The sequence below is a fragment of the Lissotriton vulgaris genome, chromosome 8 (assembly GCF_964263255.1).
Source record: "Lissotriton vulgaris chromosome 8, aLisVul1.2, whole genome shotgun sequence".
In the NCBI taxonomy this organism is placed as follows: Eukaryota; Metazoa; Chordata; class Amphibia; order Caudata; family Salamandridae; genus Lissotriton; species Lissotriton vulgaris.
The window spans coordinates 427,848,716-427,865,316 of NC_141696.1; the positions used below are offsets into that span (position 1 = coordinate 427,848,716).

Here is a 16,601-nt window from a genome sequence, read left to right on the forward strand (position 1 = left end):
TCATTAGGCACTACATGGAAACAATTCCCACACAGGATCAAAGGGTTGTATGTTGGAATCACGCAGGTATTTCCCATGCCTGCCTTAACAACACAGTCCAAACCACAAATGCGCCTTTACAGTGCATTCCTTCACCACGCTAGTCATTACAGTGACTTGCGTTAGGGAAAGCCATGGACTTTGGAATAATATAATTTACTATTCCAACTCCAGTCTGCACAAAAGTAGGGAAAGTGCTGGACTTAAAGTTCAGTATCAGTCCAAGAGTGCCTTCCTTAAGACAAGTCATTGTAACGACTTGTGCAGTAAAGGAATGCATTGTAAAAGCACGTTCGTGGATCGGGCCGTGTTGTTAAGCACAGCGTGGTTTGAGCCGCGACGTAAGGGCTGTTTCCCGATCAAGCAAAAACATACTTCCAACCACATACCCTACACAAAATAGTGAGCTGTGCAAGTTCTTTAGCTTCCCATGCCGGGTTAATAAGCTGTCCAGTGCTTAATTTGTAAATTAATGAGTGCCAGTGCCCAGAGCTGTGCTCCGGCAGAGTTGGTGCACCAAATTCAAAGGCTACCCAGTGTTGAATTCCCCTAATTTCTCCTTAGTCCACTACCAGACACTGTTGTCCATCATCTCACTCTTGATGGTCCCTGCTTTCTGCCTGTTTTTACGTCTTTCTTTTCCTCCTTTCCTTGTGTGTTTCTACTCTTTTGCTTGTAGTCAACATCTGATCAGGAAAAATAAGTACAGTTCCCAAAAAATGAGTGTTGGTGGGGCTCACTGGCCCAAATTAAGCACTATATAAATGATGCAATAATTTGTACAGTACAATAGAATAAACAAACAGGTAAAGAAGGACAAAATCCAGCTGTAACTAAACCTAGTTCTGGAAACCAATTATTTTTAATTAGGATATATGTAGAAGACAGCGGCCCGTGAGTTGAGGGTGCAGGTTATTAGAATGGAGGCGTGATATTTCAGTAATGTTACAATTTAGTTGTTGAGGTAATGTGGTTGTTTTTTGTTTGTTTCTTTCTTTTTATTATGTAGGTCTTTTAACCTTCCCCTTCAATATACTTGCATTGCAGTTTACCAGGATTTGATGGGGCCTATTTTGGGACAAAATATAGGGCCTCAATACGATAGCGGTCAGACTGAAACCGATCGCTTGTCGGTTGCGGTCTGACCGTCATCTCCTGCTGCTGTCTGACCGACCCATTACGAAGTGTGCAGTTGGAGGTAGCAGTTGGAGGAACTGACCAATGCTTTCCAACGGGCTCCAGGAGCCCGTTGGTTGGTTGGAAACTCACCATAATCCCTTAAGGACCGTGTTTCCGCAGTCTGGATTATGATGTCTGTTTCCGACAGACATTCCATGTTGGCCTTTCCATTCCATGGTGCCCCCCTAAACGGTGCAGGGATGTTTGGAAACATCCATATTTCTGTGGGAGCTTATGCTGCAGGTGTTTTCCGCCCACCGCACAAGCTTCCATAGAAAAATGTATCTGTCGGGGCGCACTGTGTGCGGTCGCATTCAAGTGATGCGGTCGGAACCGCCAACCTGCGGTTGGTCGGTACCTATTCCGCATCGGTGTCAGACGGACGTTAGTCCACCTGACATCGTAACCAGGGCCATAGTATTTTGAAATTTGACTAATGTGCTCTATCTATTAGTATTTAGTTATCTGTCCGACTCAGCCAGCCTCGACGATCTGCATGTTCTTCAAGCCTGCCATGTTAGTCAGCTCTCATCTTTGATGGAGGAATCTGGGATCCTCCTGTTTAAATGAGGATGCTTTTTTACCCAGGTGACTTCAATTGGCCTGATTTAGTCGCTCAACCTATACAGAGTTTTTAAATCATTTGTGAAAAAATGCCGATGTGGTGGTGGCAAATGTGATGGTTAATAACTTCCTGTATAGCATGCACATGAATATGAAACTGCTTAGAAGCCCATAAGGTCATATCAGATGTGATGCTAGTGGGCAATCTACTGTGATATAGTAGTGCTGTTCTTCATCAGCCTGTATTGTCAAAGTATATGTATATTCGTGGGTGTCCACAAAAACACAATCAAATGTAGGGAAAATTGATAGACTACTTGTGGCACCCCTGCTTAAAGGCTCCATGTCAAATAAACATTGTTACATTATTTGCTAAACTGAATGCAGTTGTCTCCTGCGTACTGGGTGATCATGGATACTTTATGCTGGTATGATTGGCTGGAAGTGCCATTGCATTACGATTTCTATTGAAGTGCATTACAAAATGTTACTAATTGTTATATATATATATATATATATATATATATATATATATATATATATATATATATATACGCGTAAGTAATATGAAGGATACCACCTTATTTCAGGTCATATTGCCACAGACACACTATATTGTAGGTCCTAATTTTGCCTGGCAAGATGGCTCCATCAGAGCTAAACACTTGTTGCTGAGTTTTCGCGAGCTGCAATTTACAAGTGTAAATCCAATTAAGGCCAGCTTAACCTACCAATCTTTTGGGCATGTTCTAAATTGAATACCATTAAATTGGAAAGTAGCAAACCTGTTTCTTTAGCGCTTAGAAGCAACAAATTGTGTTATTAAGTGCTACATGAAAAATATGTTTATTATCATCGTCGTCATATGGAGTGTGGCATCTACAGAACGTTACAAAGCTTTTTTAACGCTATTGTTAAGCCTTTGTAGGACGTAAAAAGAGTCCGGGAGTGCTTGGCCTTTCATAAGTTAAAAATAAATTCAAGTCTGCCTGGGACAACTCCTGTAACGCGTGAGGTATCGTAACTGTTTGCTAGTGTGAATATCGGTCTTAAATAAATGAGCGTATCACTAGGACTGAAGTCCATTTTTAAACTGTATACTTATCACAGTTACTTGCTGTATATGATCAATAATGTCGAGCTCTTATTTTAAATTCACTTAGTAAATCAATGTGATATGGAGCTGACTGGTCTGTTTAACTGCATGGACACAGTGGTTACAATTCATATTGGTACGTCACATGGTTTGCTGTGGGTGACTGGTACTGTGCAGTATGGAAGGAGGAAGCCATTTTGTTCTTTGAATGTATTATCTGTAGAATAATAAACTGTGATAAAGATACCATCAAACTGCATTCGTGTTCAGCCAGCTATTGTGTTGCCATAACAGTTTCTGTTTCATAAGAATGGAACTGAGGAATGATTTTTGCTGAATGGCAGTGTTTCCAATCCCTCCCCGTTTCCCTTAGGCAATGTTGGGCCTGGTGCGTGTTATTGTGGTGGTGGCGGTTTCTAGTCTCTAGAGCACAATGTACACAGTAATGAGTCTCTTGTGGCAGTGATGACGGTAAATAAACCTGGGAGTGGAAAATAAAATTAGTGCGTTGGCAGTATTAAAGGTGATATTAGGCATGGAGGAGGAGGGCTGAGAAAGTAGGGGCTCGGGAAGTAGAGGCCCTGAGGAGGAGCGGTTGGAAAATACAAACTTTAATCATCATTGTAGAATCTTGATAATTAGAAACTAGTCCACCGATCAAGAGGTCCCTGCAACCTGCTGTGATCTTTGGATACCAGTGACCTTTGGAAACCTCCCCTGGTAGAGTTGATTTACTCTCCTTGACTGAGGTTGGTTAGGACAGTTATAGTCGATTGAGCTGGTTACCTAGGTGCTAATTTAGGATAGTTATTGGCTTCTTGATGGGAAAGCTATACATCTGTAGGGCTACACCGCCATACACCTACCTAAAACAGTGGTAAACAGCTCATGTAATAGTCATTTGTATATATGGTGTTGCTGTGGGCAGTGTTTGCTGTTCCCTGGTCAAAAATCAGTGCTGGTATTATTATGGATCATTGTGTCATTTCTTTTGTATTCTCTAGCATTAAAACCAATAAAAATAATGTTGAAAACAATCAGTGCTGGTTGTGAAGCGAGCCCGTAAAACCCTAATGATGCTGTCATCCTATTGTGAGTTCGTGTCCCTCCTGAGGCGGAAGCCGGGAGGTCTGTTGCGCTGTTATTTTGCTTTTAAAAATCCTACCTGACACTTTGCTTGACTACTAAGCTTTTAATCCTCCTCACACCTCTCCCCTTCGCCTCGCTGCCCGGGCCACTCTCAGCCGACCATTATCGCTGATCGGTCCCGGTTTGGCGATCTCCCTACAGCGGCCATATTGGGTGTGTAGTAGCGCTGTGACGTGCTCTAGCTGTGCATATAAGGGGCATTCCTTGAGCCCTGCGCTCGATCCTATTGTGAGTTTGTGTCCCTCCTGAGGCGGAAGCCGGGAGGTCTGTTGCGCTGTTATTATGCTTTTAAAAATCCTACCTGACACTTTGCTTGACTACTAAGCTTTTAATCCTCCTCACACCTCTCCCCTTCGCCTCGCTGCCCGGGCCACTCTCAGCCGACCATTATCGCTGATCGGTCACGGTTTGGCGATCTCACTACAGCGGCCATATTGGGTGTGTAGTAGCGCTGTGACGCGCTCTAGCTGTGCATATAAGGGGACGGATATGTCTCCGCGCAGGGGACGCGATCAGCGAATCCACCGGACCTGCGCCGGAGTCGTGCCAGAGTCCTGCCCGTCTGTGCCCATCAGCGCCAAGGAGGTGCCAGGGGCCAGGGAGATTGATTGCTCGCGCTCTCCTCCCTTTACAAACTCCGTCTACCCCCTTAGCTCCCTTAGAGCACTCAGGCCACCCTGGCAAAGCTGTCATCATAAGATTGTACCGGAGAAACTGTGAGACGGTTTTGAGTGTTGGTGCCTCAGAGACTGGAGTAACACATCCCCACCCACACACCCGAGCACCCCGACTGTGATTGGGACACAGTCCCCTTTTCCCTTTCCTGGGGAAGTGGGCTTTCTTATAAATGCTCACTCCTTAGTGAAGAACAATATTGCTTTTAGAGATTTCATCTCAGAGAGGAAGCCTTCGTGGGCCTTTGTTACCGAAACCTGGGGTTCAGAATCAGCTGGTCCTGACCTGGTTGACGCCATCCCCGATCATTATGCCTTTGTAAGACTGGACAGAGAGGTCCGAAAAGGAGGGGGAATTGCCATTCTACATAAGATCTCATCAACATGCCGTATTGAGTGCCTTCATTCCCCTCAGAACTCCTTCCAGGCTGCTCATTTCTCCCTTAGCCCCTCCCCCACGGTGTCCTTTACGGGCATTCTCATCTACAGACCCCCTGGCCCCAGGCCTGCTTTTACCACGGAACTCCTAGAAATTCTTGAACCTTTCATTGATAAGCCAAATTTCACTATCCTTGGTGATTTCCATTTTCATTTGGAAAATTCTAAATCGCCTGACACCATATCTTTGGTAGATTCACTGGCCTCTTATGGTCTTTTACAAAGAGCGGGTAGTTCTACACACTCCGCCGGCCACACACTGGACGGGGTCTTTACCAACTATCCTCGACTGGAAGTAGGCCTTCCCCTCCCCCTCTCCTGGTCTGATCATAAGGCAATCCCTATCGAGTTCACATCTGGACTGCAGGACCTGCCCGCAAAGGGCAATAACAACTGGGTTTTGAAAAGGAACTATAGGGGACTGAACAACGAGTCCCTTGGCCCTATCATCGCCAATCTTAAGTTCTCTCCCACAATTGATACGGATACTGCTGCTCTGGAGCTTGTCAATACTATCTCGGAGGCAGTTAACATCCTTGCCCCTCCCAAACTACACTACTGCACTAGGAAACGCCCGTCGGCCCCGTGGTACTCTGATTCCCTCAGACTCCTTAGGCAGGAGTGTAGGAGGCAAGAAAGGTTCTGGAGAGCCCACCCTGAACCAGATGAAAGAACTAAACACAAAAATCTTATAACCGGATATAAGGCTGCAATCCTGGCAGCCAAACAGTCATATTTTTCCAATCTGACAACCTCCCTCAGTTCCCCTAGAGACCTTTTCAAAATTGTGGATTCCCTTTCTCTTGTTCAGCTTCCCGATCCCATTGTCACATCTCAAAATCTCTGCGATCAGATCTCCTCGTTCTTTCACACCAAAATCGTTGACATCTATTCCGCACTAGAAGCCCTCAATCCTATCCAGGAGCCCGTCTCGCCACCTGTCTCTCCCCATTGGCCGAATCCGCCTTTGGCTCCCTGAGGTATCCCGTCCAATTTTCCCCTGCTGACCGCTGAAGTTTTAAATGAGCATCTCAACAAACTCAAATCGGGATCCCCCCTGGACTCCTGCCCTCTTAAAATTCTGAAGAACTGCAGAGAGGTCCTGCTCCCCCCCTTCTAGATGTAATGAATCTGGCCATTTCGAATGGTGTTTTTCCCGTGACTTGGAAGTTGGCTATTGTCAAGCCTCTTCTGAAAAAGCCAACCTTGGATCCCGGGATCCTAAAAAACTTCCGCCCCATATCCCTTCTCCTGCCCCGCCAAGATGCTCGAGGCCCACCTCAATCACCATCTTAGCGCCTTCCTGGACAAAGCTAACCTGCTAGACCCCTCTCAGCATGGTTTTCGGAAGGCGCGCAGCACAGAGTCAGCCCTTACAGTGGTGGTCAACAACATCCGCGCCAAGGTCGACAGTGGTCAGACTACCCTTCTGATCCTGCTTGACCTTACGGCTCCCTTTGCCACCCTGTCCCCCTCCATTCTGGCCACCTGTCTTAGTGAGATGGGAGTGGAAGGACTGGCTCTGGGTCTCCTGACATCCTTCCTCAACCATTGTGCACAAAGAGTCAAACTGGGCGACTTCCATTCATCCGCCAAGCCTTTGCAATGTGGTGTCCCACAGGGCTCATCCTTGAGCCCCACACTCTTCAACATATGTGTGACCCCACTAGCGAGACTTGTAAGATCCTTCGGACTGGAAGTTTTGTCGTACGCTGATGACACCCAGATAATGGTCTCCCTATCTCATTCGGTTGAGACCACAGCCGTAAAATTTAGAAACTGCATGGAAGCCGTGGCAGGCTGGATTACCTCAAATTTCCTCAAACTAAATGGGGAAAAGACCGAGGTCCTCATCTTTGGCGGCAAACAAGATGTCTGGTCGGCTGATTGGTGGCCGCCTGCCCTCGGAACATGCCCCAAGCCGTCCCTAGCTGCCCGCAACCTGGGTGTTATCATCAACACCACACTTGCTTTTGATAAACAAATCAATAGGACTGTTTCCACCTGTTGTGGTGTCTTAAGGATCCTTAGGAAACGTGCACACTATCTCTCCCTGGATGCCAGGAAACAGGTTGCGGTGGCTCTCATTTCTCCTCGACTGGACTATTGTAATGCCCTCTACCTAGGTATAAACAAAAAACGTATCCATTGTTTACAAGTTGTCTAGAATGCAACAGCTAGGTTTGTAGTTGATGCCCCCAGATGTTCCTCTGGATCCGGGATCAGAAAAAACCTTCACTGGCTGCCCTTACAGGCCAGAATAAACTTTAAGGTACTAGTCCTTACCTACCGTGCTCTACACGGATTGGGTTCTGAGGACATTGGGTCTCTCGTGTCCTTCTACACTCCGGGCAGGACCCTGCGATCGGCTAACAAAAACCTTTTGTCTATCCCTCGAACTTTCAAGGCTAGGTGGGGAGGTAGGGCCTTCTTCTCCCTTGCCCCTAAACTGTGGAACACGCTTCCAGCCGACCTTAAGGGCCAGCCGTCCCTCGCCCTTTTCCGTAAAGGTCTAAAAACCTGGCTTTTCACAGAAGCCTACCTGTAACTTCCCTCATCTGTTGACACCCACCTCTCAGCTGTTTCCATCAGATGCGCCTTGATGCCTCTGTGTTAAGTCGCGCAATACAAATTCCAAATTCATGCATTCATTCATTCATTCATTCATTCAACTAGGAGTTTATTTTCTTTTTTAAATTTGAAAAAAGCTGCCATTAACCTTTATGTACTGCCACTTCATCCCTCTTCCTTGTTAGTTAGTCCTTTGAGATTGAGCCTCTCTTAATTTGTGTTGGTGGTTGCCGCCAGTACTCATTTTTTTGACCTGGGACTAATTTTCCATTATCAGCCTTCTCGTTGGAGCAAAAGAGAACAAGCATTGACATAGCCATTACGTCTCGTCTTTGGGACCTTATAAGTGTTTAGCCAAGCATCACATTATCTATTACATTACATTAGATATTAAAGACATCAAAGTTTGTGGTAAATTATCTACGATATACTGTGAAACAGTTGGTTACAAACTTGCCGTTATTGAGTGCATTTAACCCTTTGGACGCTCATGACCAGCTCGGCTCGTCATGAGCCACGGTGCTCGTGTGCTCATGACGAGCTGAGCTCGTCATAACGGTCCGAACGCTCGCACGCGGGGCTAATTCCCCCGCTGTGCTGAACGTTCTATGAAAACGGGTGTGGCCGTGACGAGCTCAGCTAGTCATGAGCACACGAGCACCGTGGCTCATGACGAGGTCGTCATGAGCACCGGGGCGCTGTGCGCGCCACCCCCCCCCGCTACCCAGCACAGCAGGGGAATTAGCCCCGCAGCCAACTGGTTAAAGGAACTGGATTAGTGAAGTCAGATTGAAAATTCAATGCAAAGCCCTAATATGATTCCTTTCGAGTGTTTCCTCTGTGTTGGGCCATATGGGACAATTAACAAAACAGACCACAATACCTCAAGTGTTCTTAAAGGCACCTCGCCAACTGCAGAACGCACTTGTGTAATGTAATTAACAGCATTTTATTACTTGCAGTTCATAAGTTTCAACCCTAATATAGCATCAAAGAGTTGCATGCAAACTGCATGATGTAGGTTGGAATGTTAACTTTTTGCCGCAGACTTTCATTATCCTAATTTTGCCCAAAGGGTTCATATGGGTAGAAATACATTCTTATTAGTAAAGCTAACCACTGCGGTACGTTTTAAATTCGGAGTTTGTGCTTCTCCAGACCAAACACTCTTCAATATACTGCCTAACAGTATCGGTGACATTCAACTCCTACACATTGTAATCCTCATTACCTTATGTAACATTTCCTATAGACTGATTTAAACACATATGAATCATTGAAGGAGGGGAGGGGAGAGAGTGTGTGTGTGTGTCTGTGTGTGGCGCTACAAAACAGATTAAATGCATGTGAGATAGGGCCAATTGAGAGATGAGGGTCACTGACTGAGCAAGGTAGTGAGGGAATTCATGGAGAAGGAAGCTTTTTTATTTTTTGAGGGGGGTAACAAAGATTGTCGCGCTGGGTGCCACCAGCGCTAAAGCCAGCCCTGGCTCCTGCTCACACACAGCCTAACGTGATCTTCAACCAGGTAAGCTTGCAACTGTTTTCATTAGCCGACTTAAGTGTGTTACAGGCTATATATCTAAGGGTTATTTAAGTACGGTTGGCTAACAGGGTGCATGAAAACTGAACACACACATTCATTCTCTGTCCATCTATCCATATATGCATATGGGTGTGTGTGTATGTGTGTGTATATATATATATATATATATATATATATATATATATATGTATAACATATATATATATATGTATAACATATATATATATATGTATAACATATATACTGTCTAGCCATTATTTTTGTCTAGCAGTGATCTTACGTTGACACAAACTCTGGCATAGTATATTATCACATCACCGGAACTCCTTAATGACATTAGTGGAACACAGTGAACAGTTAACAGCTGTGGATAAAAATACAGTTTTTATGAAGGCTCGCCAGTTAATCTGTCTTTTTAGATAAGTTGTACTTGAAGGGGAGAATGTAAACCATGTCAAAAGGGAACCCGAGCGGGCATGAAAGGGCATCTTAATTTTTCCCGTTTAAAAGTGACAGGATTATTGAGTGATGTTTTTGAAGCAAATTGTCTGCCAATATCTAGCCGCTATAGCAGCACTCAGAGCAGCCACTTCAGGTACTGCAGATGGGCAAACATTTTCAGAAGCAACCATGGGCCCACTTATCCATGAGAGGGCGCTGATTAAACCTCGATACAGGGCAGCCACACAAAACGGAGGTGTGCAGACAAACACGAGAGGGGGACAGAGACCCTACAATTTTGACTTACAATCTAGACTGGAGACACAGAAGAAATAGGGCTAGTGACAGCATACCTTCCCATGCCAGCCCTCCGTAGGAGGCTCAAGGCCACTAGCAGGTGTTTCTTGTGTCCAGCAGTGTACCAAAACAGTGGACGACTCTTCACATACGGGGACGGACGCCTTTCCATTTAAATTGTTTTATTTTTATATTTATATAGCACAAACTCGACCCGAAGGTATTGGAGCGCTTTACACGAGCACCGTATTTACATTACACTTTCGGGCACGGAGAGATTAAGTGATTTGCCCAGAATCACAGGCTGTGGACGCGACTCCGAGGTAGGGTTACCAACTGGCAGGGTGCAAATTCAGGACGGTCAGTGTAAAAATTCAGGACAAAGGGTCAAAATTCAGGACAAAAATTCAGGACAGAAGGTCAAAATTCAGGACAAAAAATAAGTTTTACAGACATATCACAGGAGGTGGCACAATAATATATAAGTAAGTAAATAGACAACCAAAATAAATACAAGTCAAAATAAGTTTATATAAGGTTGAGCCAATCGTGAACTTCACAGTTTTTCAGTATGCGCGCAACTTTGCAAAGTGACATTGGGCCCCTTCTGCAATCAAGATTTGTGCTAGTAACAATAAACATTAATAAATAATACTTTTTTATTTGTATTTTGAAATCTGTCTTTTAAATGTACAGCGAAAACGGTGTTAGTTATTTTATTTTTATTTTCTCCAGCATGGAGCCAAGACAAAAGCAGAATGCTTTGCCTAGACAGTCCCATGCAGGAGAAGGCACACCACATGCTGTCACTACAATTGGGCCCATTGTCATTCTACAAGTGCTCCGAATGACAATGGGCCACTCCACAGTCTGTTATGTTATGTTATGTTATGTTATGTTATGTTATGTTATCCGGGGTCTTGTAGAGCGCTCCGCTACTCAGGCAGAGTGTCCCGGCGCTATCAGACTCAACAAGGCACAGAACGAGGAACCAGATGGACTTTATTGACAAAACAGCCATGTTTTGAGCTCTTTTCTAAATGACAGCAGGTTGTCGATCTTCCTTAGTGACAGTGGCAGAGCATTCCAAGCCTTGGGCACAAGGTATCTAAAGGAGCGACCTCCAATGCGAGCATGCCTGATAGCCGGGATCGTGGCCAGCGACAGTGAAGCTGAGCGCAAGGCTCTGGCCGGATGGTGAAAGCTGATCCTGTGCCTTAAATAGCGGGCACCCTTGCCATGCAAGGCCTTGAACGCAATTGTAAGGGTCTTAAAAGCAATGCGTTTTCATATGGGCAGCCAGTGAAGAGATTTCAGAAGCCCCGCGCTGTGGGATCTCCGGTTAAGAACGAAAATTGCCCGTGCCGCAGAATTATGCACCACCTGCAAGCGAGACAGAAGATAGTCAGGGAGGCCGAGAAATAGCACATTCGCATAATCCAACCTGGATCCAATCAAGGCTTGAACAATCGCCCTCCTAAGGGCAATAGATAGAAGTGGGAGGAATTTTCTTATCATTTTTAAGAGGCCAAAGCACTGACCCATCAGGCTCAGAATCTGCGGTTTAGAAGTGAGACCATTGTCCATCTTCACTCCGAGATTCTTAGCAACTGCAGTATCTGTGGCAAGTGGAAACATGGCTGCCGGCCACCAGGACTTCCAGCCAGGATCAGGAGGACAGCCAAAAAAGAGGACCTCCGATTTATCTGAGTTGCACTTCAATTGATTTAGTTGGAACCATGCAAAGACGGCATCCAGGCAACTTTTGATCCGCTCTCCATTAAAGTCTGTGTTCTTTCCGCAGGTAAGGAGGAGCTGTGTATCATCGGCATAAGAGACAATCTGGGCACCGAGGGAGGTCGGGAGGGGCTGCTGCAGGCAGCCTCTTCAGTTTAAAAGATAACTGCGAGAGGCCCGAGTAAAATCTTTTTAACTCACGGGGCCTCTCGCATGGGAAACAGCATACCTTACTGAGATTTCCCATCTCGATTTTAGTATGATGTCTGTAAGGCGTCCGTAATTTGGGATCCCCAAATTACGGACGCCTTACAGACATCATACTAAAATGACAGACGGTCCGTGAAATTTACGGACGGTTGGTCACCCTACCCTGAGGCTCGAACCCTGGCTATGCTATGCACATTGCCTAGAGGTAAAAGGCACAGCATACCATCACTTCCTGTTGAACCAGCACCATCATATGCACTCGCAAGCCAGGTGCATGGAGGCTGCTTGCAGCACGATGTTTTTGTTTTGAGCTGCAATAGAGAGTGCCCTCTGCACTTCAGTGAACATATACTAACCACTTACTGCGCAGAGCGCCTACATCACCCATTGAGGTTTGGGCTAAGTGCTTTATTAATATTCATGATGCCAGGAACGGTCTAAACACCTCATTGCACGTAGAAGCAAACTCTGCGGCCTGCAAAGGACTGCAGCGCTCCACCTCTGCATTCACTTTCACAGTGTCCCAGTCTTAAAAGGAAGAGGGTTGCAATGCCTTCCATGGCACAGCTTGAAGGGACGTTGAAGAGTGCATGCATCGGCTCATTTGGCTGCTTTCTGCCATGGCTACTGCTGCCCTCTTCAGTCAGTAGTTACCCACTTGTTGCTTTGCGACTACTGGGGAGGCCAACAATAGCCTGGGTTCCTTCTCTCGTGAACTACCTGGCAAACAGTGCCCCTCTTTTGCCTCCCAAAGGAGAGGCAAATTAAGGTACAACTAGCGCTTCCATGCTGTACTGAAAGCCACAGAGGCAGATGGCAGCGCGTGCGCACTGCGCTCAAGGCCCCTTTTACCCTGCCGGAGATGTTGGGATAGATCTTGCGCAAACCAGTTCTCTCTGGTTTGCCTCGTTTCAGTAAATTTAGTCGCCATCTTGGAGCGAGAGTCGCCTTCCTGTTGACGCACAGTTCAAAAGTGCTAAAGAAAAAACCGTAACACTTGAACACAGCATTATATCAAATATGCTACATTATCATTTCAAAACATACAATGAATGTACAACAATATATTGTAAAACAAGCTGTTGAACTTTTATATCACAGTAAAATTCCGACCATACATTCAATGCACATAAATTTAAAGCAACATTTTTAGGTCTCGCCTAGACGAAGCAAAAGCGAAGCTTTTGCGTCTAGGGCGAGACAACTTATGCAATCACTTTTGGGGGAATGTGGACAGCAGACTGTCACGAGCTTCTCCTGCTGGAGATTGTAGCTCGTGAGCGCGCACGTCGCCGTGCCTCATATTCCCATGCAAAGAAAGGCTCACGCACGCATGCGCACATACACACTGCATACACACACACACACTCACCCCCCCTTAAAGAAAGGCACACGCACGCATGCGCACATACACTGCATACACACACACACGCACCCCCCTTAAACAGACACACGCACGCACAGACACACTCCAACAGACACACGCGCGTACACCCCACCCCCACTCACCCTTCCTCTCCCTCACCACACTCACCTGTTCTGGCGGTGCTCGGCGGAGGTTCTGCCTCTCGGGCGGCGGTAGCGCTTTGCGGGGCTCTCTCACCACATGAGAGCCCCGCCTTCCCCATGCGCCCGGCCGCTCTTCACCCGGTCCCCCATCTCGGGACCGGGACTCGATCAGGAGCCCTCGGGGCTCCTCGGACAGTGGCTTCTCTCTAGTGCCGCGATGGGGGCGGGACTTCCAGTTGGAGCTGGGCTGCGATTGGCCGGCTGCCCAACCGCTTCCGGGTCGTCGCAGGCAGCGCGGCGGCCCGGCGGGGACTCTACAAACTCCTGGGTTGCGGCGGTGAACAGAGTAATAATGAAGACTTGTTTTAAATGTGGAGAGCGGCTGGCCAAAGGTTCCCCCTCATTAGTAACAGTTTAGCTCTTAAATACTTCTTGTTACGGACCACGTGTATGAGGCAGTGATGGTAATGGCCGTGGACCCGCTGTTTTTCAAACCCTTTGCACAGTGTTTTGTGTACTATTTCCTTAGAAATATGGCCGGAAGAAAACGCGCGCGTGCAGCCAAAATGATGAGTGATACAACATAAGACTGCCGAAGGCACTTTATGGCGCCTAGATCCGCTTGCCGTAATTAATGGCTGAGGCACTGTTGATTACCGCGTTGTAATTTTCGCTCAGAAGGCAGGCACTTGGGGTCTATTTTCAGACACTAGCGTAGCACGGGAGCTTTAAAAAGCTTGCGCCTTGTTGTGTATGTGCAGGTGCGATTGGGGAGGGCTCTAAATGGCTTGTTCACGGCGGGGCTTTGACAGTTAAATGTTCTCTTCATTTGAAGAGGTGGCACCTTTGGCTTCAGTGCGATGCCTTGCAAGGTACCATCCTTACGGAGCGAAATGTCAGCTCTGTATTTGCCCGGGAATAAAAAAGAAAGAAAAGGGACTTTTCAAACATGCCATGCAGGGATGTGGTGTAAACAAAAAAAAAGTCCAGGTCATGTGGTAACGCCGATGGTTTCTGCACCGATACACACAGAATCTTATTTGGGGAAGTGAGGGCGTTATTGCATCTCTTCGCGTGCATTATCCACATAAATGAGATGCGAACAGAAAGACATCAACAATTAAGCGTTTGTGTCGCTTATCGTCCTAGACAGCATGATCTGTCTTAAATATTGCACTTCCTTCATGTATGGTGGTTTGTTACATATCTCAAGGTTTTTCATCTGTCTCGGTCTGCCTGACTGAGCATTTCTCTCCAGAAATGACAGTAAATGTCCGGAATGCATAACATTGCTGCAAGCCTTTCGTCATGTGCATGCACAGTTTGAATTGGCCATCCAGCTCAGTATTTTTCCTTCTCATGTTTAAATCCTTATCGTATTTGGGTCGAGCAAAGAAGGAGGAAGAGAGTTGGCCAGTCGCGCAATGTCACTGTTTGTTTCTCTGACGCTTATTCGTAGTGAAATCTGCAGGTCAAGTGACATCCACAGCCAGCAGGCTGAACAACGCTTGACAAATGTGTTTACCTTCAGAAATTGATGGAGAATTACCGCTGTATCACCTTTTGATATTTATATAGTATATCATGCATTAGCCAAAAATAAGCCTCATTAAAAAGAGTCTGTGTCAACATCCTTTGACTATTTCTCCGATGGGAAAATGCCAAAGCATGGTTTATTGATTTTTGCCAACATTTTGACACTGGTATGGCCTAGTATTGTATTCGGCAGATCACCGAATTTGTAAATATTTCTTTTTTTTGTAGCAGACCACAGTCTGATTCAGCTTATGGTGATGTGGAAACTGTTTTTTGTTCGTATAACATTTGGTGGGGTAACTATGTCGCATTCATTGAATTCTAAGAGTATAGATTTGTTATTTAAGGATTAGAGCCGAAAGGGCTTTGCATGCCATCCTTCCTTTTTCAGTCCTTGGGTACAAGGAGGGTCACAACTCTTATACATGAAACTTCAGTATAAAGAAATGCTGGCATTCCCAGTATCCTTCTGTGTTTTCCTGTTTCCATCAATCTAGAAGGATTTAGTTACAGAAACCACTGTTGCTCTTTGTCCCAGACAGTCTACCAGCATCGTACAAGAACTTGGAAGTAATAACGTAAATGTTATGGCTGGTTTAGGGCGGAAATAAGCTTATTAACTGATATTGGTTTTCCATTGATACTCTGAGATGGCAGGGGTTCATGGTTAAGTGGGCTCCTTCCGAGTCTCTAGCATGCTGCTTGAGGTCCCTAAGAAATGTCCATCTGCATTGCATGCAGCGTGTTTTTCGACAGCAGATCTTACACTGGCTCACTGTGTGATGTTACATTGCAGTGTACGGAACCACAGGAAAACAATTTAATAATAAAAAGTCGCCATCAATCGGCTTCATCTATGTTTTCAACTAGTCTTGGTGCTTCTTCTTGTTTTCTTTACTAAGTCTTTCGTGTTTATTTTGTGCCACATGTTTTTTAATTTTCTTTTCTTCGCTTTTCTTCTCAAATACAGCCTGTGACCTATGATGTGACTCTTAGAGTTTCTTGTTGTTCAGATTGGTGTAATTTCTGATACTTATATATGTTCCCCTCGTCTTTAATGCTTGTTTTTTCTGTCACATTAGCGTAAAAGGTATATAACTTTCCATTATGTATCTTGAATGGAGATTAAAATTGCTCTCACATCTTTGGTCTCTTTGTCTCACACTCTACACTTTTATTTTACACTCGTTATTTTTGTTTCACACTTTTTCTTTGGCACACACATTACCAGCCGTTAGTGCACACTTTCACCAGGCAAAAACACAACGGCAGCTGTCGGTTCACGTTTTAACCAACACACTCCTCCAACAGTCAGTGCACACTTTCACCAGGCATACACCACCAGCCGCCAGTACACGCTTTCACCAAGCATACACACCACCAGCCATCAGTGCACGATTCCAACAGGCACACACACATCACCAGCCATCAGTGCACGCTTCCACCAGGCACACACACCACTAGCCATTAGTGCACGCATCCTATAGACACACACACCACCAGCTATCATCACCAGTCAGTGCATACTTCCATCATGGACACACACCACAAGCCGTTAGTGCACGCTTCCATCAGGCACACATCACCATCCGTTAGGGCACGCTTTCACCAGACA

At 45.8% G+C, this 16,601-nt stretch overlaps 1 protein-coding gene across 2 annotated transcripts in view; it reads left to right on the top strand.

Annotated features, from left to right (window-relative positions):
* RP2 (RP2 activator of ARL3 GTPase) overlaps nucleotides 1–16,601 on the top strand; it is a 98,395-nt gene that overhangs the window by 16,293 nt on the left and 65,501 nt on the right. The window lies entirely within an intron of this gene.